This window comes from Prionailurus viverrinus, chromosome C1 (genome assembly GCF_022837055.1).
Source record: "Prionailurus viverrinus isolate Anna chromosome C1, UM_Priviv_1.0, whole genome shotgun sequence".
NCBI lineage: Eukaryota > Metazoa > Chordata > Mammalia > Carnivora > Felidae > Prionailurus > Prionailurus viverrinus.
In genome coordinates this window covers 185,648,415-185,670,424 of record NC_062568.1, presented here as the reverse complement: position 1 = coordinate 185,670,424, position 22,010 = coordinate 185,648,415, and positions in this window count along the sequence as shown.

Below are 22,010 nucleotides of genomic sequence, written 5' to 3'. Positions count from 1 at the left end.
AGTATCTGCCTTCCTGGTTTTCAGACTATAAGATTCTGGGTAGGGTCCGTAGCACCTGAAGCTTTTATCCTTGGCGATGCCCCTGCTTGTGGCTGCCCTAAGCATGTGCTCAGGTTTGCCCTAGAGTTACTACCCCCGGCAGCACCGTGATGCTCGGAGGCCAGCAGCTGGCCTGGTGCCAGAACCAGGGCTACAAGGAGCTGGGGCATGGGGAGGCGGGGGGCACATCAGCAGGTGTCCGGGGACCCAGCGTCAGTTTGCCCCCAGCGGGGGTCCACTTGCCAGAACAAAGCACCAACAGAGAGAATAGGACTCCGAGTGGCCCCAAGGTGCTAGGCTTCAATCCCTCCTGGCTCGGAGCAGGGTTGGCCCAGGCTAGCAGGGTGGGGCCAGCCACAGCTAAGGGAAACCGCAGGGCTGGAGCCAGAGAAAGAACCTCTGTTCCCCCATCTTCCTCCTGGGTCCTCTTCAGAGCGGCAGATAAAACACAGGGGACTTCGCTCTGTCTTGAAGTGCAGAGAAAATCAGATTTTTATAGTCACTCTTGGATTGGTATAGTAATTAAGCACTCAAAAGGAGAGATATCTGCTGAGAACAGCTTCTGGGTTGCGCCGGCTCTTGTCTCTAAAAACTGCTCTTTGCCGCCCTGCCTCGGGGCTGCAGCTGGGGGCTGGCAGCCACATGGGCTTCCAGAGACCACGCCCGCCACAAGTTGGTAAGGGGGAGGGGGACTCCCGGGGGAGGGGGGCGTCATCCTGCCAGGGCCATTCAGAGTCATTCTCCAAGAACTTGGACTTGGAGCTAAGGGACATTCAGCTCCTTCCGAGGCATTTGGCACTGATCTGTGTAACCCCCAGAGAGGCAAGAGTTGAGATCTCTGCCACATGGACCAGAGAAACAGAGGAAGGAAGCTGGTCTGCAGAGATGGAAAAAAACGCAAGACAGAAATGGGAGGATTCGCAGCGAGGAGCAAAGACAGAGGGAGATACTGGTGGAGGGTTCTCTGGCAGTTCTGGTCCTTTCCTGAGGACCAGCTACCTCTCTCCAGGAGACGCTCAACATCCTTAGAGCAAAGCTCCCTTTATGAACGAGCTACTTTGAGTCGGTTTGTATTCCTTCAGCCAAGACACTATTATGTTTGCTGCCGTCTCTGACACCATTAATCCTAAATTCCATCATTAATTTACTAACAATGTGTGCACCGCGTTTACATGCATCCCATTCTCCGGAACAAAATGTGAAGAAGGGGAGGGGAAAGTATTTCTTATGCAATCCAAATTAATTCCTCTGCCCCATGCGGCCCTATCTTGCCTTGGTTCTACATTCAAAGCTACAGTCTGGCGGCCAAAGGCAATTAAAAAGGAATTCCAATCTTTACTTGAATCTCTCAAAACATTGTAAACGGGACCCCGTTCAAACCCTTCAGACTCTTAAAAACCCCTTTCCTCTTTTCTCTGCCTTTCCCCAGAGCCTCACCTCCTCCAAACCTTAAAATTCTTTCCCTCACACCCCCTGCTCTATAGCTCTCCCGACTCACCCCTTCTACCAGAGTGTTTGAGGCTCTCCTTTGTCCCTTACCTCCATTTGCCATAACAAAAGACGGCGGTGAAGCAGCGGGAGTCCCTGTCCTGTCTCTCTACTTGGCCCCTCAGGGGAGGGTTCACAGAACCCCAAGAATGAGGCTGACAAGGTCAGAGGCCCTCAGAAGGCAGAAGAGGGGGAAGCAGGAAGTAGGGGGCCGGGAAGGGGGGGACAGAGTAGGCAGACTGAGGACACTAGCCAGTCTTGGCCCTGCCCCTTCGAGGACCCTGGAGACACAATTCAGTGTCTCAGGGACTGCTAACAAATCTTGACTTCACCCCTACCTGTGGCTTCCAAATCCAGCGTCCCCTACTGCCTCCACCCGACGTCCCCAGGACCCCGGCCCCGTCCTGACCTCCAGTGTCCCAGGGGCCCCGCCCCTGCTCCTGTTGCCACAAAGTCAAGCACTTCCATCACTCCGGTCCTCCTTCATCCCTGCTGCCAGCTGGCCACTGGTCCAGAAGTTTCCTCCAGGCCATCTCTCCATCCACTCCCATAGTCTGTCCAGGCTGCCATCATCACACCTCTGGGGACCACAGCCTCACACCCTCTCCTCCCAGCTAGCGCATCCCGCCATCTCCAGGGCAGCCGCCCCCGCCAGCACGCACGCGCGTGCACACGCACGTGCACACGCAACGGAGACGGGTCTTCCTTCTTCCAGAAGCATCACTTCCACTTTTGTCTTCCAGAGTCTCCCCACTGCCTGGTATAATTTGCCATTTCCTCTCCTCGGCATTCAGGGCCTTCTCTCAGTCCAGCCTCCCCCTTCCTATTCCCTGACACAAGGCCTTCAGCTCAGCTCTCTTGTCACCTCTGGGAAGCCTCTGTTCAGCTGGCCCCCCGCCCTCTGTAAGACCACCCTCATCTGTATAAATCCAGCCTCCGCCTGAGCGGTCCCCAAGCCCACGTTGCCTTCTTTGGGCACATAAATGCGATTGAGGGACTTGCATTTTTTTCATGGCACATCACTCTGACTGTAAACTCTCCAGGGCAAGTGCCTGGTCTTTCCAGACTTAAAGAGCTACAAATCACCGCCATCATCATCATCACAGAAAAGTGTCGTACATTCCTATTTTTGCAAAATCAAACAAACAAAACCTCACGTTTAGGTGCATATGTGTGAGTAGACGTGTGTGTGTGTGTGTGTGTGTGTGTGTGTGAGACAGTGTGAGTGCATGTGTGCACACACACGTGTACAGAAAAAAGGAAGAGCATGGCAAACTTTTGACATTGACTGTCTCTGGAAGGTGGGATAGGAGACAGGGATGGAGAAACTTTCACTTTTTACTTTATATTTCCTTAGTGGTTAAGTGTATTGCTGCAAGCACATACCACCTATAATTTTTCCTTAAAAAAAAAAAAAGAATACAGGGAACCAGATTTGGGTCCCGACTCTGCCACTCACTCACTATTTGACCTTAGCCAAGTGCATCCCTGTCTCCTGGCTTCAGTTTCCCCTTGTCTAGGCAGGTTCGGTCCTGAACACACAAGTGCAAAGCAGGACTAGGCTGGTCCCCGGGACCAGACCCCGGCACCCAGAGTCTATTCAGGGAGCACCTAGCTGTTCCACTCAAGACCAAGGCGGAGGGGCGCCTGGGTGGCTCAGTTGGTTGCGCATCTGACTTCGGCTCCGGTCATGATCTCGCGGTTCATGGGTTTGAGCCCCACGTCGGGCTCTGTGCTGACAGCTCAGAGCCTGGAGCCTGCTTCGAATTCTGTGACTCCCTCTCTCTCTGTCTGTCCCCTGCTTGCGTGATCTCTCTCTCAAAAATAAATAAACATTAAAAAAAAATTTTTTTTAAGTTTAAAAAAAACACAAAACCAAGGTGGAAGCCCCAACCACAACCATACCTTCCTTCTCTGAGGGCCCCCACCCCAGCACCAGGATGGATGGAACAAATCTACCCACGCAGCTCAGGGAAGACAGGGGGGTCCTCTGTCTTGGGTCCCCATGGCATGTGGTCAGGCCTCATTAAGACCCATAACACAGTCAAAGAGAACCTAAGCCTTCAGAGAGCAGGAGATTTCTATGGAGAGGGGAAAGGATTCTGGAAGTACCCTCAGAGGTGACCCGGACCATCCATCCTTGAAAAGAAGGATGCCATGGGCCGGGGAGAGCGGAGACAGGCTGGAGTTGCACGGATTTACAGGGGAGGTGGGCGTCTCAAGGGGACCCTACACAGCCCCAGGGGCAGGACTCTACATAGCTCCTAGTGCCGGGCTGTGCCCGAGGCCCTGGGACAGAGGCGCCTGCCGTCATGGGGGGCACGGCCCTAAGCTGGACTGAATGGAGGCCGAGAGCACGAGGAAGGCAAAACCGAAGGTCAGGCGCCCCTTTCCGAGAGAAGAGTGTGTAGCTGCAAAGCACCGTCAGAAAACCGGTCCTTTGCTCCCCGTGCGCTCATGTATGTCGCTGCGTGTTTCCTCGATTGGCTCACGTTGTCCAGGTCGGCTGCTATCTCAGCGCCCTCTGACCTCCTCTGTCCTACAGTCCCACAAGCACACAGTAGGTGCTCAGGGAAGATTTGGGGATGTAGCACAGTACAATAGTTTGGTCTCCAGCCTTGGGAGTCAGACTTGCATGCAAATTTCACCCCTGCCACTCGCCCCTGGATGCACAATCTTGACAAGCTTTTTTTTTGAGAGAGAGAGAGAGCGTGCGCGGAGGAGAGGAGAGAGGCAGAGGGAAAGGGAGAGAAAATCTCAAGCAGGCTCCATGCACATCATGGAGCCTAACTCGGGGCTCAATCCCACGACCCTGGGATCATGACCTGAGCCAAAATCAAGAGTCAGATGCTCAGGGCACCTGGCTGGCTCAGACAGTTAAGCGTCCGGCTCTTGGTTTCAGCTCAGATCATGATCTCATGGTTTGTGAGTTCGAGCCCCACATGTGGCTCCGTGCTGACAGTGCAGAGCCTGCCTAGGATTCTCTCTCTCTCTCTCTCTCTCTCTCTCTCTCTCTCTCTCTCTCTCTCTCTCTCTGCCCCTCCCCCACTCACTCTGTCTCTCTCTCCAAAATAAACTTAAAAAAAAAAAAAGAATCAGACGCTCAACCTATTGACCCACTGAGGCACCCCCCACCCTTTGACAAGCATTTTTTGTTGTGTTTATCATGGTTTGGCAAACCCTTTTAGCCCTTTCCTCCATGTCTACATCCCACCACAGGGTCACCATAGTCTCTCTCCTGAGAGACCAACAAAAGGTCCCATGACCTTCCTTCTCCCATTGCGTGAAAAAGCCCTGTGAGGACCTCTGATCTCCCCATCCTGTGCCTTCTCCCTCCCTCTGACCCTACCAGGGTCACCACACATAGAGACGAGGAGAGGACCAAAATCCAGTCCACATCCCATACCATCCCCTGGCACAGTGCTGCAATCTTCCGTCTTTTCCTAATCCTCTTTTCCTAATTTGCTCAAAGCCATCATAATGAGCTACAGAGGCCCCAGCGCAGGACACAGGACATCACCGGGTGACATCACCGAAGGTCAGGCGCCCCTTGAAGGTCAGGCGCACCTGAGATACAAAGACACCCACAACACATCCTCCCAGAAGAGTTCTGGCCTTTCAAGTTTGACTGGCAACTCCTTATCTGGATACAAGATGCCCGCCCCAGCCAGAGAAACCCCATGCAGTGGCACACCGCCAGGGCCAGGCTGAGCTTCCCTGGTCCACACGAGTCACAAGGGAGAGCCGTCACGAGCACACAGAGGTGGGTCTCCGTGAACCCAAGCTCCCCAGCATCAAGCAACTCTTCGCTCCGACTGTCTGGCACAGGGCTGCCTCCCCGCTGAACTGCGGGCCTCTCCAGGGCAGGGAACGTGTGTCCTTCATCGCCTGGTTCCCAGTACCCAGCACGAATCCAACTCAGCACCCTGTCAGTGTAGCCAGAACTGTGGGCCCGGGAACCAGCCTGTTTGGCTTCCAATACAGACTCTACCACTGCTTGCTGTGTGACCCTGGGCTTGTAACCTCGCCTCTCTGAAGTGTGGTTTCCTCACCTGTAAAACACAGCTAAGAACTGTGCTCACCTTTTTTTTTTTTTTGTAATTTTACACTTATTTATTTTTGAGAGACAGAGTGAGACAGAGCGTGAGCGGGCGAAGGGCAGAGAGAGAGCGAGACACAGAATCGGAGGCAGGCTCCAGGCTCTGAGCTGTCAGCACAGAGCCCAACACGGGGCTCGAACCCACGAACCGTGAGATCATGACCTGAGCTGAAGTCGGACACTTAACCAGCTGAAGCCACCCAGGCGCCGCTAACCGTGCTCATCTTTTAGGATTGTTGCAGAGATTAAAAGAGATAATGGGTATCAAGTGCTTAACACAGGGCACAGTACATGGCAAGTACTCAATATAGGTTGGCTATGATTATTATTACTATTACTATCATTACATCAGCCCACACTGACCTCTGAACTTCTGATTTCACCAAATCATGAGCTCTTGTATCGGGAGGGGCCTCATTTCAAATAAGAAGCCAAGGCTCAGAGAGGCTAAGAGCCTGAGCGAGATCACACAACTAGGAAGAGAGGCCGAGCTGAGTCTAGGAGGCAAACTTCCCACATCAACATTATTTCCACTGCAGACATCCTCTGAATCCTCTCTTATCAGCCCCCTCACTCTGGCTTTGGATCAGACGCCGTTCTGTGTTATTGTTTAACTTCTTCATGTGTGGGTGTACGGGAGAATGCGCTTGTGTTTCTGTGCGCATGTTTGCAGATGCCCACAGGTTTGCGCGTTGGTGGGGCTTCGTTGTGTGTTTCTGGGCACACCCAAGTGTGTACTCTGGCATTCGTGTGGGTGACCGTGTTTCCATGTGCGTTTGTGCTGGTGTGTAGGTGAGTGTGAGCGTGTGCGCGAGTACACGTGGAGAAGAGTGGGCGCAGGAAGCCTGTGCGAGCCTTTGACATGTGCATAGAGTGTAACTGTTCGGGGATGAGGGAAAGATCGTTGAAGTCAGGCCTGTGTCCTCCACTTCTTGGCATCCTCCCTGTGCTGGGAGCACGGCGGGCCTCAATAAACAGGGGTGGAAGAGAAAGGGATGTGGACAGGATTTCCACGTCCTCAGCAGTCTCTGCTACTGAGCTCAGCAAATTACAGGAGGGGCGCTCCCCTGGGGCCCCATCCAGCTGGGCCATCCCGTGCCTTCCCTGAATCAGGCAGTAAGTGCAAAACAGCTGGCTGGAGCCGTCCCCAGGGGGCAAGATGAAGTGGGTGCCCAGGGACAGACCCCCAGCCTGAGGGTGCTTGCTTAAGCGGCAGTAAAGGAAACAAAAGATGAAATACATCAGCCATTGGCAGCTGTAAAAAGAGCAAAATCGCTCAGCAGAAAGCCTCGTGCTATCCATCATCCGGTCCTTCTCCACTTCAGCTGCCGAAGCAAGAGGGTTTTTTAATGCCCTCCAATTCATTTGCATTCGTACTGCCACTCTTTTATGGTATCAGGGGTTGCCAAGAAGATCTGAGCGGTTTCTTAAAGACGTTGATAAACCATTTCCGCCAGGGAATAAAAGTTTTTGGGGGGAAAGGGAAAAGAAAGTTTTCCAAAATAATGCATTCCGTCTGCAGAGTGATGGGTAAGTGATTCTGCAGATGTATTGGCCCCATAAAACTGAGCGAGGAGTTTGGCCCAAATGTGCTCTGTGCTGGTGAGATGAGCAGTTCATTCATTTTGTAGCTGAGTTGAGACCTAAAACTTTTCAGAGAGTCACTAAGAAGAGCTTCAAAGGCAGCCTGCACCTTGTGTGTGACCAGAGCTTTATGACCTCTGAGACACATATACACTGTCAAAGTCTCTGAGCCTTACAGCTTCCTCCAGGAATCTCCAGTAGAGATTCCACTGGCTTCTAAGTGTAGCAGTAAAGGATTCTGCAGAGGGGCATCCTCCTTCCCTTCCATGGATGTGAGAGCCTAAGCAAGTAATCAGGTCTGTCCAACACAGTCCCATACCAATACAACACCATCCCTTACCCTCTTGCAACACTTGACTAAGCAATACCACATGACTAGGTTTGGCAGCCAAACTCTGGCCTCATGACCTCGAGCAAGCCCCTTTGCAGTCTGGGCTTCAATTTCTGCAGCAACCAAGTGAACATACTGGTCTAAATGTTCAGTCTGCTAAAGGAATCAGTTATTATGATCCCCATGTTTTAGGCAACTGAGGCTCAGAGCAGGGAAGTTGCTTGTCTAAGACCACATATCTGGTAAAGGGAAGGGAAGGACTTAAACATGGGCTTCCTGATCTTTGGGGAATGGCTTTGTCTTCCCTCCCTTCCACATTTGGGACATGTGTTATACATCAGGCAGTTGTCCACTACCTCCCTGACTTCCCAGAATCTGGGAACAGAAGGGAGGGAGAGATGGACTAATCCCAGGGCCTCCTGGTCCTACTGAGAGGACTACAGCATTTTCCAGAAGACCGCCCACTCAAAAGGGCATGAAGTTTTCAATGCCAGGTGAGAACTTCCAGATCCCCTCTCAGTCTGAGCTTTATGCTCATTACAGATGTCCATACATGAAGACACAGTAGACAACTTCTGAATGTGCTGGTCTGACCAGCACTAGAAAGATCCCTCTGCCCCCAAAACAACTGTCCCGACCCTATCACCCTGTTGAACATTCCCACCATTAGTCACACCTGTGGGTTAAGGCACTGAAGGTACATTCAAAACTCAAGTGACATCTCACTGGAGGAACACAAGTCACAACTCTCTGCTTCTCCTTGGTCAGTTGCCCAAAAGGGCCGAAGGGGACACTTAAGAGACACGGGTCTCTGAAGGATAGAGAGGTTTAGAGTACCTATGATGAATAGCTGGGTATTCAGTACTGCTGGGATGGGAGAGGCTGACATAGGAAGGAAGGCACCAAGACAAGGGGAGTCAGCATTCTAGTGGCAGGAAGAGCTCATAACAGTGCTCATTATTTACTGAGCTCTTACTATGTTCCTTCACTGACTTATTTTATTTCATTTGACCTTTACGACAACATGCTGGGAGGTAATTTCCAATCATCCTTCTCTTATAGAAAATAAAACTGAGACTCAGGTTGAGTAATATGCCCAAAGTCACACAGCTAGCAAGTTACAGTAGAGCCAGGATTCAAGTCCTATGATCCAGCTCTAGTGCTATACTTTGCCAGCTCAGTGAACAACCACGTCATAGGATCACAGGTTGTGGCAGATGTCGGCACCCTGCCCACAACTCCTTACAGGCAAATAACCTGCTAGACACCCTTACAGACCCGCCCTATGAACTCCTTCCCTTAAGCATTTCCAGAGTCTAAATCAGGAGCCTCCCCTCCTACCCACAAAGTCTCATATCTCTCCTGTATTCCAAGGCAACCTAGGAGTCAAACTGGACTCTTCCCTCTCACTCACCCCCACATCTCAGTGCTCACCAGGTCCTATGTCTGTCATCTGTCTTCTGCAGGCACCCTCTTCCCTAGGCCTGTGAGCTCTGGCCCAGGACAGCTCATTGACCCCCATCCCCATTCTCCCCTCTTGCAGGCCCCAGGAACCTGCAGCTTCCCACCTGGGCAGTCACAGGCCCTGGATGGGGTCTTCCTCCACCCACCTTTCTGACTATGGATCACAGATCATACAAGCCTGCACGGCATCTTGAAGGGGGACCTGGGATCCCCCACATCCTAGTTTGTCCTCTTGGTCAAACAGCTTCCTTTCAAAGCCTCAATTTCCCCATATGGAATCTCCCATCTGTCAGTTAAAGAGCCCAGAAGTGGATAAGACTGGCCGTTACCTCTGAGGGGTTCAGAGTATAGCAGCAAGACAGATATATGATAAGATTATTAAAACAGTCTGATAAGCTTCTGGAAGGGAAGCATCTGAAAGAGAAAGAGCACGATGAAGGGAGCAATTAGGTAATTATAATGACAGCTACTGTTTATTGATTTATCTATAATATGCTAGGCATTTTACTTGTATGAGTTCACCGGATCCTAACATTCAACTTTCCAATAAGGCATAATTATCTTACTGTTTAGATAAGAAAGAATAGGTTTGGAGAAGAAAAATAATTCTCTCAAAGCTACAGCCAGAATGTCCTTGGGATTTCCAATACTCTTCTTCTTCTTATACTCGTAATACAGACTCATCCACGACCTCCTTCCAGTGGTGTCTGGGCCAGCCTGAGTTTCCCCATTTGCCCAGAGAACAGTTAACATGAGGTCATCTCTCTGTGGCCTCCATTTTCTCATCTGTAAAACAGGAATAATAATAAAACCCACCACAAAGGGTTGAACTAACGAGCTGACAGATGAAAAGCATTTAGAGCAGGGTCTCAATGTGCCCAGCACAGAGTCAGGGCTACCTGGTGACATCTTCTTCTTAGTAATGTTATGTTTACTGTTCTCTCCAGGGCCACCATCTTGCCTTGAGTCTCCAGATCACTGTGGGCTCACTAAGGAGCCCATCGTCCATGTTTATCAAACAATACAGAAGAGAGTCGCCTGCACTGACTGAGCTGGAGGTGAAAGTCTCCAGCCTCCTCCCACCTGCCTAGCTCTTCCCCAAACCACTGTGAGCAAACTTCTCCCACACCCCCATTTGCACCACCCCTGTGGGGCCCCCAGCCACCTCCCTTCCCCAGCCTCACAAACCAAAAGAAAGTGGGGAGGGAGGAGTCAGAGGGGCCCGGGAGAGGCAGGTAGAGAAAGGGAAAAGGCTGCTTTTCCCCAAGGGTCTAAATTTAGTGGTAAAAGGTATGCTTGCAGTTCATGATCAAAAACCCTTCTGCTTCCAGGAGCGCCAGTGATGGCAGCTGTATCTATGACCAGCCAAGAGACTCATGTCAGAAACTGCCCATTCCTGGTGAATTTCAATGAGGTGCCCTTTCTGCAAGGAGGAGGGAAGCCATCATTTAAAAGACAGAGGCTGCTTTCACTTGGCAAGATAGGGTGATAGAGCAAGTGCTGCCTTGGGGCATACAAGGGGAAGGCTGGGGGTCTTTGCCCACTGTGGGTCACACGCAGTGCGTGTCAACAAGGTCCCTGCTCTGTGCCTTGTCTTGGGTTGGGTGCCAGCCCACGGGTGCATCTGACACCATCCCACAAGTAAACAAGCAATTACTAGACAGAGTGAAATGTACCAGGATAGAGGGATGCACAGTGGGGAGGGGGCAATGGAATCATAAACCCAGCGTGGGACAGAGAGGACTTCACAGAGCAGATGGCATTTGAGGAGGGTCTTAAAAGAGCAGGAGTTCATTGGGCAGAGAAAAGGGCTGGGGTGGGCGTGGGGAAGCATTCCAAACAGAAGGAATACCATGAGCTAGGACGAGGATGTTTCACGAAAGCCCAGAGTATCAGGAAATGATGCCTTGTAGGAACTTGTTAGGGCACCGGGGAATGGTGAGGAGTGAAACTGGAAAAGAAGTTGGGGCCAGGCTGTAAATGCCATGGTTCAAAATGTGGACTTCTGGGCGCCTGGGTGGCTCAATTAGTTAAGCATCCAACTTCGGCTCAGGTCACAATCTCCTGGTTCGTGAGCTCAAGCCCTGCGTCAGGCTCTGTGCTGACAGCTCAGAGCCTGGAGCCTGCTTCAGATTCTGTGTCTCCCTCTCTGCCCCTCCCCCACTCATGCTCTGTCTCTGTCTCTCAAAAAATAAACATTAAAAAAATTTTATGTGGATTTCCTCTTTTAAAGGACTGAAGGATTTTAAAAGGGGGATGATATGATGCAGTGAATGCTTGGAGAGGCATGAGGCATGGATTGCAGGAGATCTAAGAATGTGGACATTCTTGACATTTCTAGACTAGAGGTAATGAGGTACCCAGCCTAAGATTTCTGGCTTGAGGCTGGAGGAGAAAAAGAGGATGCTGAACAACTCAACATCAATCATCACCATCATCATCATCATCATCATCATCATCCCATTTAAAATCGGATTTAAAATGGGCAGAAGATCTGAATAGACATTTTCCAAAGAAGACATATGGATGGCCAACAGACACATGAAAAGATGACCAACATATAAGTCAAAACCACCATGAGGGGTACCTGGGTGATCTCAGGGTTCATGAGTTTGAGCCCCAGGCTGGGTTCTGTGCTGACAGCTCAGAGCCTGGAGCCTGCTTCAGATTCGGTGTCTCCCTCTCTCTCTGCCCCTCCCCCACTTGATCTCTCTCTCTCTCTCTCTCTCTCTCTCTCTCTCTCTCTCTCAAAAATAAATAAATAGGGGCACCTGGGTGGCTCAGTCAGTTGAGCATCCAACTTTGGCTCAGGTCATGATTTCATGGTTCATGGGTTCAAGCCCCGCGTTGGGCTCTGTGCTGACAGCTCACAGCCTGGAGCCTGCTTTGGATTCTGGGTCTCCCTCTCTCTCTGCTCCTCCCCTGCTTGTGCTCTGTCTCTCTGCCTCTCAAAACTAAATAAATGTTTTTTTAAAAATTATAAATAAATAAATAAATAAACAAACATTTAAAAAGAAAAACAAGACAAAAGCCAAGTTCATAGATCCAGAGGACCGACTGGTGGTTGCTAGAGGCAGGGGTAGAGGGGTAGGAGAAGTGGGTGAAGGGGGTCAAAAAGTAAAAGACCTAGAAATTTTCATTTGAAATCAGAAAAAACAATCAAAGGCTAGATTTTTACTGTGGGACATGAGTTGATAGTCAATCATTAATAAAACATATAAATTTTCACCCTTACTGATTTTTTTTAATGCTGAAGACCTATTAGCTGAGGAATGAGCGAATTAATACAGGGGGAGACAGAAAGGGACTCTGGGTCAGCCGCAGGGTAGGTTGGCCAACCAGATGACAATGTCTGAGCATTCTCTAAGAGCAACAGGGACCTGGAACTCTAAGCCAGCTGGGATGCAGGGTCTGAGACCCTAGACTGGCAAGAGGTGGGCCTAAAACCAAAGTGCCCAGCCCCTATCTCCTTCATCCAGGATGGCAAATCTATTTCATCCTACATGCCAACTCTGATGGATTGGTGGTATCTACCTAAATTGTTATTTGAAAAGATTATAAGACCATATCTGGGCCCAATGGGAACGAAAACTCTGATTGATTAGCAACATCTGTCATGGACACTGGGTTGGGAGAAGTCGTACATGTATCTCACACTTGTTTTCCCTGCACTACCTACGTGGATTCCCTGGGAAGAATTATTGAGAAGAGTCTTGGCGGCCTCACTCCATCAATGCAGTTAACCGAGAGCAGTGAGTGTGCATGGGGGTGCACAGTTAATAGTTGGAAGCCATGAGGCAGACCACCTATACTCTTTGAACCTCCAGCTGGTGGAAACTAGGGAGGCACGAGGTGTCTCCATCTCTGGGGCTGGTCCCTTAGAGACCCCTCCTGGGAAGCGCGCCTGGGTGGCTCAGTCAGTTGAGCGTCCGACTTTGGCTCAGATGTTCAGCCTTTGGCTCAGGCTTGAGGTTTGTGAGTTCAAGCCCCAAATCAAGCTCATTGTTGTCAGTGCAGAGCCCGCTTCGGATCCTCTGTTCCCCTCCTCTCTGCCCCTCCCCACTCATGCTCTGTCTCAAAAATAAATAAAATAAAATATTAAAAGAACCCCGGCCTGGGAAATCCGTGGACTCCCCCAGACATTGACCAGCTGCTGGAATGCCTAAGCATTCAGAGGTCATGTCAAGAGGCAGTACAAGCCACCAAAACTAAGAAAGGGCATCTTGCAGGTTAGAAGTTCTCCGTGTGGGACCCATGGATGAGCTACAGGAGTATAAACCCCTTGAGATTCTGTGTAAGTCGTTCCAAGTATGTGAATTTTTCTCAAAGGAGGTCTTTAGTGTTTGTCAATCTCTCAAAAGAGCCATGGCCAAAAAAGGCTTCACTCACTGTTCAAGATGAAAGAGAGTAATGAGATACAAGTGAATTCTGCTGGGGTGCGGAAGACGAAGCATCCAGATCTCAGTAGGAAGTGAACTTCTGGGGGTATCATCTGTCTACTCAGCTAGTATAATCCACTTAGCTGTAAAAAGTATCTTCCAAATCTGGCATGCAAATCTGGGGCTACTTTTGAGTGTTGGGTAGTTGGCTGAGCTTAGAAATCCAGGGAGGAATTTTTTTCTCAAAAAATGTTGTTAATTTTTGTCAATCTCTCAAAGAGGTCCATGCTTCCCAAAAGGCTTCAACCATTGCTCAAGAATGAAGGAAATAATGCTATCTATAATCAAATAACCAGAGAAGGTTTGGGGGACCAGCAAAGGCAAAAAAAAAAAAAATCTTGCCTCCGTTGTCCTGGGAGCACAGTTAGAATTGGCCACACATGACATGATATCCACCTCTGGAAACTGTGGTTTTTTAGGAAGATGCTTTGGCCATTATGTTGGGAATTTGGTGGAAACTCCCGACGACTATTAGGCTTAGGAAACTGCATCACCTGGGGGTCGAGGCTCTGGGTCAGGGCTGGTAAATGGGATGCAGAGACCTGGGTTGGCAGTCCTGGCTCATGACCTGTGACACATAGAGCTGAGTCCCTTTCCTCCAGAGCACTGATGTCCACTTGCACATACCCATGAATTGGTGTGTTAACGTGTCATCTATCTGTTCCTGAAGTCTGCCAGCTCTGGGAGAACAAGGATGGTGTCTACTTTTGCTCCCACTGTCACCTGGCAGAATGTTGGCCACATAGCAGATACATTCAATTAAGTATTTTGTTGATTGAAAAGGTGGATGGATGGATGGATGGATGGATGGATGGATGGATGGATGGGCGGGCAGGGTAAAATGGTCCATCTGAGTGGAAGAATCTTAAGGAAAAATGAAATGCAGTGTCTCAATCAGTTTGGCATTTGGGAGGCCATGCAGGATAGGAGCTCAGAGAACAGACTTGGAAGTAAGAATGCCTAGTTTGGGTCTCAGCTCTGCTGTTCACTTAGTGTATGACCTTGGGCAAAATACTTAACCTCTCTGTGCCTCAGTTTCCCCATCTGTAAAATACGGATGACGACAGGTCCTACCTCGTAGAGCCACTATAAAGATTAAATGAGTTAATACATCTAATATTAAGCACAGTACCTGACACATAATAAGCACTAGGTAGGGGGGCACCTGGATGGCTCAGTCGGTTAAGCCTCTGACTTCAGTTCAGACCACGACCTCAGGGTTTGTGAGTTTGAGCCCCACATCAGAGTCTCTGCTGTCAGCGTGGAGTCTGCCTTGGCTCTTCTGTCCACACCCCTCACTCTCTGCCACTCCCCCTACCTCTCAAAAATAAATAAACATTAAAAAAAAATAAGCACTAGGCAGTAACATTTTAAGAAGCTAAATAGATATGGAGAATTGAGGTCTAAGGCAAAGGAATTCAGGGGATAACAAAGGCTTGAAAGCAAAAGTGGTCCACACTCCAGCACTCAGGCTACTGAACTCACGCCCCTGCAGCCCCTCCCCAACTCCTGCAAGGACCGCACCGTGTGCACGGAGTCTGCCACAGTGACCCCCAGAGACAGCCCCTCAAGGCTCTTGAGAGAAGTTTACCCTTTGGCCTTTGGCACTGATTATGTACAAAAGGAAACTGGACCCGAATCATTGCCAAGCACCCTCTGTGGATTCTTCAGGTCTGGGACATTCACCTCCAGTCCTCCCGAGTTTGACGGTGAAAGGGAAGTGGCTGGATGAATGGGAGAGGAGGTCTGAGGGCCTCAGGACACCAGGCTTTATATGGACCGTCCCACAATCCGCTTCTCTTGGCGCAGGTCCCCCCCCAAAACGTAACTAAGCACCCGATGCCTCCCTACCCACCCTCGTAAATAACAACAACGGTAACAACTGCTCAGAATGCAGTCTGCCTCAGTCACCATCTCTGAACAGAGCAAGCAACACATCTTCTGGAGGGAATAAGGACTCTGATCTACAGGGCACATTCAATGTAGGCACGTTCCCAGTAACTTCGACCCCAGGCCAAATTATGTTGAAATCCATTACAAATTAAAGACAGCAGGTCTCCTTGAAAATGTTCGTGTCAACTGCCATTTTGTTTCAAGGGGGCAGAGCGAAGACATCATCATCACAGTGGCAATCTTGATCCTTTTTGCTAGTCCCCAGATGTGCCAAAATAAATCCATTTCTTCTAAATTTATCAACGCGTTGACAGACCAAAAAAATGCCAAGCTGTCAGTTGAAACAGAGACCTCATTCCGGTTTTCAAAATAAATGCACCCGAAGAAGTCCTAGGGTGGAAATCGGGCTGGACTGCGGATCAAAAGACCCAGATTGCAGCTCTTGGTGTGGTCCTCACTGGCCACGGGGATTTGGGAAGCCACTTCAAGCCTCGGGGCCTCAGACATCTCCTCTGCGACGAGAGGGATTTGGACTAGAGGATACTACGCGGAGAGAAATTATAAAGTTTAATGCACCTTGCTTTGCCCACATGCAAATTCTCTGAGTCATGCTCTCCTGCCCTTCTTCCCTCCAAACGCTGATTGGTCCTTCTTCCTCCACGATCTGTCATAAATAAGTGAACAGGGCAGGGCGGGGCAAGGGGAGGGGCTGCCTGCGGCCCTGGAGAGCTCATTAGTGGGAACAGCTTCTCGACTTCTGATCTTCAGCCCCGATTCACTCCAGCGGTCACAGGCAAAAGGAGAGGAAAACGAGGAGGTGGAGAGAAGTGTTGGGTACCGGGCATCGGGGACTCCTGAGGGGGTGGGCATCGTGACTGGCTGACAGGCAGAGTCCTTCTAACTCGGAGCGCACGGAGAGTCTGGCCAGGCTTGGGCGCTAGACTAAGCATGTGCGGACCCCAGAGGACAACAAGGATCACCCACCAATAAAGTGCAGCCTTGAAGGACGTGAACTCCTTCAGAAACCCGCCTCCCCCCGCAGACAGGTCAAAATCACAGGCATCCCTCTGAAAACAAGCCAGATTGCCGTTGGAGGCCTTCTCAGAGACCAAGCAAAGGAGGCGGTTTGCAAAGGCCCCTTTAACAAGCAGAGAGCTGTGGGGGAGGAAGTGAGTCCGGGGATAAAAGTCTGCAGAGGCTCCAACACCAGAATGCCTATGGAGCTGTCCACTGTTCTGGAGGCCTCTGCCTGAGGCGGTCAGCCAACACTGTGTCCTGTCTGACCTCAGCCAACGCCAGAGCCAGATGCCTGCCCAGCTCTGCTTCGTGCCTGCCCGTGACTCCCCCCCGCCGGCCTGCCCCACTTCATGCCTGGGCTGACTCCTCTGCCCAGAACCATGCAGCCACTTACGTTAGCTGCTGCCTGTACCTGCGGTCCGTGCACCCAGTCCTTTCACACCCTGGCAGCCTCGCTCTCCACTCAATTCCTGAAAACAGAGCTGTGAGTGCTAAATACGTCACAGGGAGAGGCACTGGGACTTGGCCCAGCACCCAGAAAACAAGGCTGCGAGATCAGAGGCAGGAGAATGCCCCCCCTCCCCCACAGTCCTCCCCGAGTGCCCCAAACTGATGGCAGAGCAAGGCTTTGCTGACGACAGAAACCTATTCTCCCACACATCAGCCGGCTACGCAGGCGCCTGGCCCAAGTGGAAATTCCCCAGCAGGCTCCCTGGGGCGCCACCCCACCCTGCTTGGCCCCGCAAATACACTGCCTTTAGGAAGTTCAGAAACACTTTGTCACCAGCAGCTATCAGGTGGCGAAACGCAGCACAGAAGGGTCACAGTCAGGACACGTGTCTACCCCTCCCCTTTCCTGTTCCCAGCACATGACCTGGAGCAAGTTGCCAAATTTCTCCAAACCTCCATTCTCCCATCAGGGTTGCCACAAGGCTGTGATGGGATCATGGCCATGAAAGTGTGGGAAATGACAGAACACGGTGCAAGGGGTGGTTCCTGTCGTTCTCACCCAAACCCTAGCTCAGCCTCCACATTACTCTGAGCCTGGTCGAGGAGGATTCTGGAAGCTGGCTGGGAAAGGAGAGCGCGTATTTCTACGTGCAGGGGTTCTCACACACGCTGTCTTACTTAATCCCCTTGAGGCAGATGGTACTGTCGCCTTTCTACAGATGAGGTTAAACTCATTGCCTAAGGTCATGTGGTGCAGGGGCCGCCAAGTCAGGATCTGAACCCAGTTCTGTGTGGCTCCAAAGCCTGTACATTTTAACCACCACTGGAACCGCATCCCTCTGGCCTAGTTACTACTGGCCCTTCCAACAGGACCAGATCTTGTTTCCAGAAACCCAGAAAAGCACCACCACCCCCCCCACCACCACCACCTCAAAGGACGGCTGCTGATGTCACCTGCCTTTCATATCAGATCTCTAGTCTGAGCTTCTGTTCCGAGCCAGATCTCACTCCCAGTTTGCCAAACTGTCTGGAACTTGGCTTTGGACTAGGGCCCAGGAACCAGCCTCTTCACTCAACCCCCTCCCTATACCCAGTACCCCAGCCATCTCCTCTCCACAAGCAGGGGCGCTGGAGACACAGCGTGTGCCCTTAGGCCAAAAGTTTTCAAACATTATGGTGCTTAGGAATTAATTACTAGGGAAATGCAAAGTCATCATCGCAGAGACCCTGGAGCAGCAGATCTCTAAGGGGCCCAGAAATCTGCATGTGTAACAAGGTGATTCCAGTGTTCCCATTATCCTGGACCCACAGTCCTGTGGTCTCTCCTCTGGGCTAGAAGGTGAAACTGATTGTAAATTTCAAATATTACCTTTCTAAGGGGCTTTGAGGCTGGGTAACGTTCCCTCTCTTCCTCCAACTACAGATGAGAAAATCGAGGCCTAAAGAGAAAAGGTGATTCCTTTCATTTTTTAAAAAAATATTTGTTTATCTAAGTAATCTCTACACCCAACGTGGGGCTCGAACTCACAACCCCAAGATCAAGAGTCACACACTCTTCTGACCGAGCCGGCCAGGCGTCCTTTCAGATCAGACCACTGGTTACACAAGCCAAGACGGGGGCTGCTCCACACCATCCAAGAGGTCCAGAGAGCAGGGACACGGATGGGGGGAGGTGAAGCCGTAGCAACCCCCCAGCCCTTGGGTCACTTGGTTGTGGGGCCATGGGTCAACTCAGCAGGGAGCTAGGAGCCTTTCACACTGATTTATGAAGGGGCCTCCACTGGAAGACTCCTGGGTCGGGCTGCCATTTGTTACTTCCCCAAAGAAGGCTCCAAAATGATGATCACAGTACTGACCCCAAGGCACGCGTGCGTGGACACACATGCACACATACACACAGCCTCTCATTAGTAACTCCCAGGCCATCTGGTGCTGCCACCACCGGGGCTCCTGGGCCTGGGTGTCAGGTGCAGGGGCCGTGACAAGAGGTGGCACAGAGCTGGATTCTTTTGGCCGGCAGGAGAGACGTTTGCGCAACGCACTGAGCTAGAATGGGGAGACACCCGCGTGCGCCCATACCAAGGTGTGGGTACGGGTGGGTTCCCGGGAGCTGCTCAGCTCCTTGGGTCAGAGGTCTGCAGCAGCACTGGCCCACAGAGCTTTTTGTGCTGATGGAAACGGTACGGAAATGACACGTGACGTCTGCTCCGTCCAATACTCCAGCCACGAGCCGCATGTGGCTAGTGAACACCGGAATGTGGCGAAGGAGACCACGAAACATTCATTTTATTCTAACACATATTAAAATGACTTAAAATATCGAGCCAGTTAAATCTCACTAGAGACTTACGAGTAGGGACCATTACTTCCTTTATTTATAGAATGAGGAAGCCAAGGCACAGAGCTCAAGTGACTTGTCCAAGGTCACATGGCTGTAGAGTGGTGGTGCTCAGGACTGAACCCAGCGGTCTGGATCCAGAGTCTCTCCCAAAGCACTAGAGTAAGCCACGCCCTGTGGCAGGCTGCATTCCTGCCTCACCGCCCGTGGCACACCGCGACAGACACACACGCCAGGGTCTGAACCAGGAGCCTGAGCAGGCACCAGGCTGAGAGCAGAATCAGAGCTCTGCTCTGGAGGGGGACGCTAACTTGGTGCAAGAGAGCCCCCTCCCCGCCCCCATACCTTGGCAAGGCCCTGGTGGAATGCATAAAACCCCAGCAACAGCATTGGGAGCCTAGACTCAGGGAGAGAGAGTCCGGTCTCTGCATGATGGAGAGACAGTCTGATAGGAGGAGCCCAGTCCCTGCCCTGGAGCACCTCCCCATCAGCTCCCCATCAGACCGAAGAGACAGTGAAACTGCAGAGGCTCCAGCTGGGGGTGTCGTGAATCGGAGGACAGGTGTCCTGTTGAACTGTCACCCCCCCACACACACACCGTCTCCACGTCAGCTGATGCCCAGAAAGTGTTTGCGGTTCCTGGGAGCCTCAGGATAAGCCGCTCCTGAGCCTCTCTGAAAGCAAAGGTCTGGAGGAAGTATGGCATCACAACGATCACTTCTCCCACACTCTGGGGTAGGAGAGCCCTGCTACAGCTAATTAGGAAAATGCATTAAGAACACGACTTACAAATGGCCCCACGATTCCCAGCAGCTCATTTGCATTGAGCCGTTGTTACCTTATTGATTATATTAAATTAGGAGATAGTCACACCGTCTGCAATGCAACAATTATCATCATCAAACCAATTAGTATCAAATAGGATGTGGTCCCTGTCGCTCCAGCTCTGCACTCGGCTATTTCCAACACTGTCAGCCGGCCTTATGAAATAATTGTGTTTCTACCGAAACAGCGGCAATCAGCAGAAATCTTCCCAAGAGACCCACGTCTCTCTCCATGGCTCCGTGTCGGGATATCTTGTCACGCAAACACAAGCAAAATGACACAACTGGTGTCTTCGGCAGCAAAAGTCTCAAGGGGGACGCTGTACAGACAAACTGCACCAGGCCACAGACACCCTTGATTAGTTCATCACCATACCCTCATGCAATGACCGGCCGCCCACGACCCATGCGTGCACGTCCTGGGGACTAGAATATACACACAAAACACATTTAAAGCCCCTCACTCACACACACCCCTCAAGCAAAGGTACACGGCAAACTCACACACACACACTGACACATGTCACCCTCTGGCATCCCCACCACACACGTCTGCAACCAACACACGCGTGTGCAGCTCACACGCGGTGATTATACACCCAACGGGGAGCCCGGGTGGCTCAGTCGGTTAAGCGTCCGAATCTTGGTTTCGGCTCAGGTCATGATCTCATGGTTTTGTGAGTTCGAGGCCCACCTCGGGTACTGTGCTCACAGTGCGGAGCCTGCTTGAGATTCTCCCCCTCCCCTCGCTCTCTGCCCCTCCCCTGCTCACACTCTTTTGCACAAAAATAAATGATAAATTTAAAAATTATACACTCAACACATAAAAGTAAGCCCACATGGGATCCAGATTCACACACACACACACACACACACACACACACTGGCATACTCACAATGATTTGTCACAGTCACACAGAAGCACACACTGCACAACACACTCATGAGCACACGACGCTTTTAGAGACATTCTAGATGGAATCCAGGAGTCCGCCCCAAGGATCCCTAAGACCCCTGCTCATGACTCCTTAGCACAGAAACCTCAATCCTTGTCCTCACTGACGCACAACACTCCGGGTCTGGCGTGTCGCTCTCAGCGGTGTGGTTGGAAGCCTTGTCCAAGGTCACTACCTGCTTTGTGGTTCTCCCTCTTGGGGACAGGGGAGGTGGCATGGGAGGGGACTCAGGCAGAAAACCAGATGCTCGGACATTTCCTATGACAAGGCAGCCCTTGGAGAGGGAAGCTCCGCCACAAAGTTTCTCTGCTACGTCGGTGCCTGTTCATTTGCTCACACAGTTTGAACCCCCTTGCCATTTACCAAGCGCACCGTACCCCGTACCCGTCACAGCGACTATTCCTTCGTTTACGCATTCAACACTTCCCGCGTGCCTCCTATAAGCTGGTGCTATTCGGGGCACCGGCGAGTCCACACTGCACAAAAACGGTCCCGTTGCTTGTGACACTGCGAGTCTAGAGGAAGAGACAGATGATAATGGAATAAACCGCTACATATATAAAATGTCAGGACCTGCGAATAAAAATAAAGCAGACACAGGGCGGGGAGGGTGCTGTTTCAGGTGAGGGCATCAGCAAAGGCCTCGCTGAGGAGGCGACATTTGAGCAGAGACCTGCCGGAAAGAGAGGCGAGGCAGCCGTTCGAATACCTGGGAAGGGAGCGAGCCACAGCCGAGGCAACGGCCAGGGCGAAGGGCGTCCAGCAGGGGCGCGCGTGTCACGGCTGGAAGCAGAAGCGCGCCCCACACAGCTGGGGAGAGGAAGCCAGAGACAGGTGTCGCCTCCCTCGGGTGCATTATCTCGCTTCATCCTCACAGCTCTGGAGGACTGGATAATTATCATCTCCAGTTTATAGACGAGAAAGCTGAGGCTCGGAGAGGCCACGTGACGGCACCAAACCACACGGCCCTGAAGATACTGAGCGGAGACACGCATCCAGGGCTCCCCACTCCAGGGCCGCCTCTTAGTCCGGGACCCTCTCCTGCCCTCACACAGCCGACTCGATGCCAGGCCGAGTCCGGGTCTGCT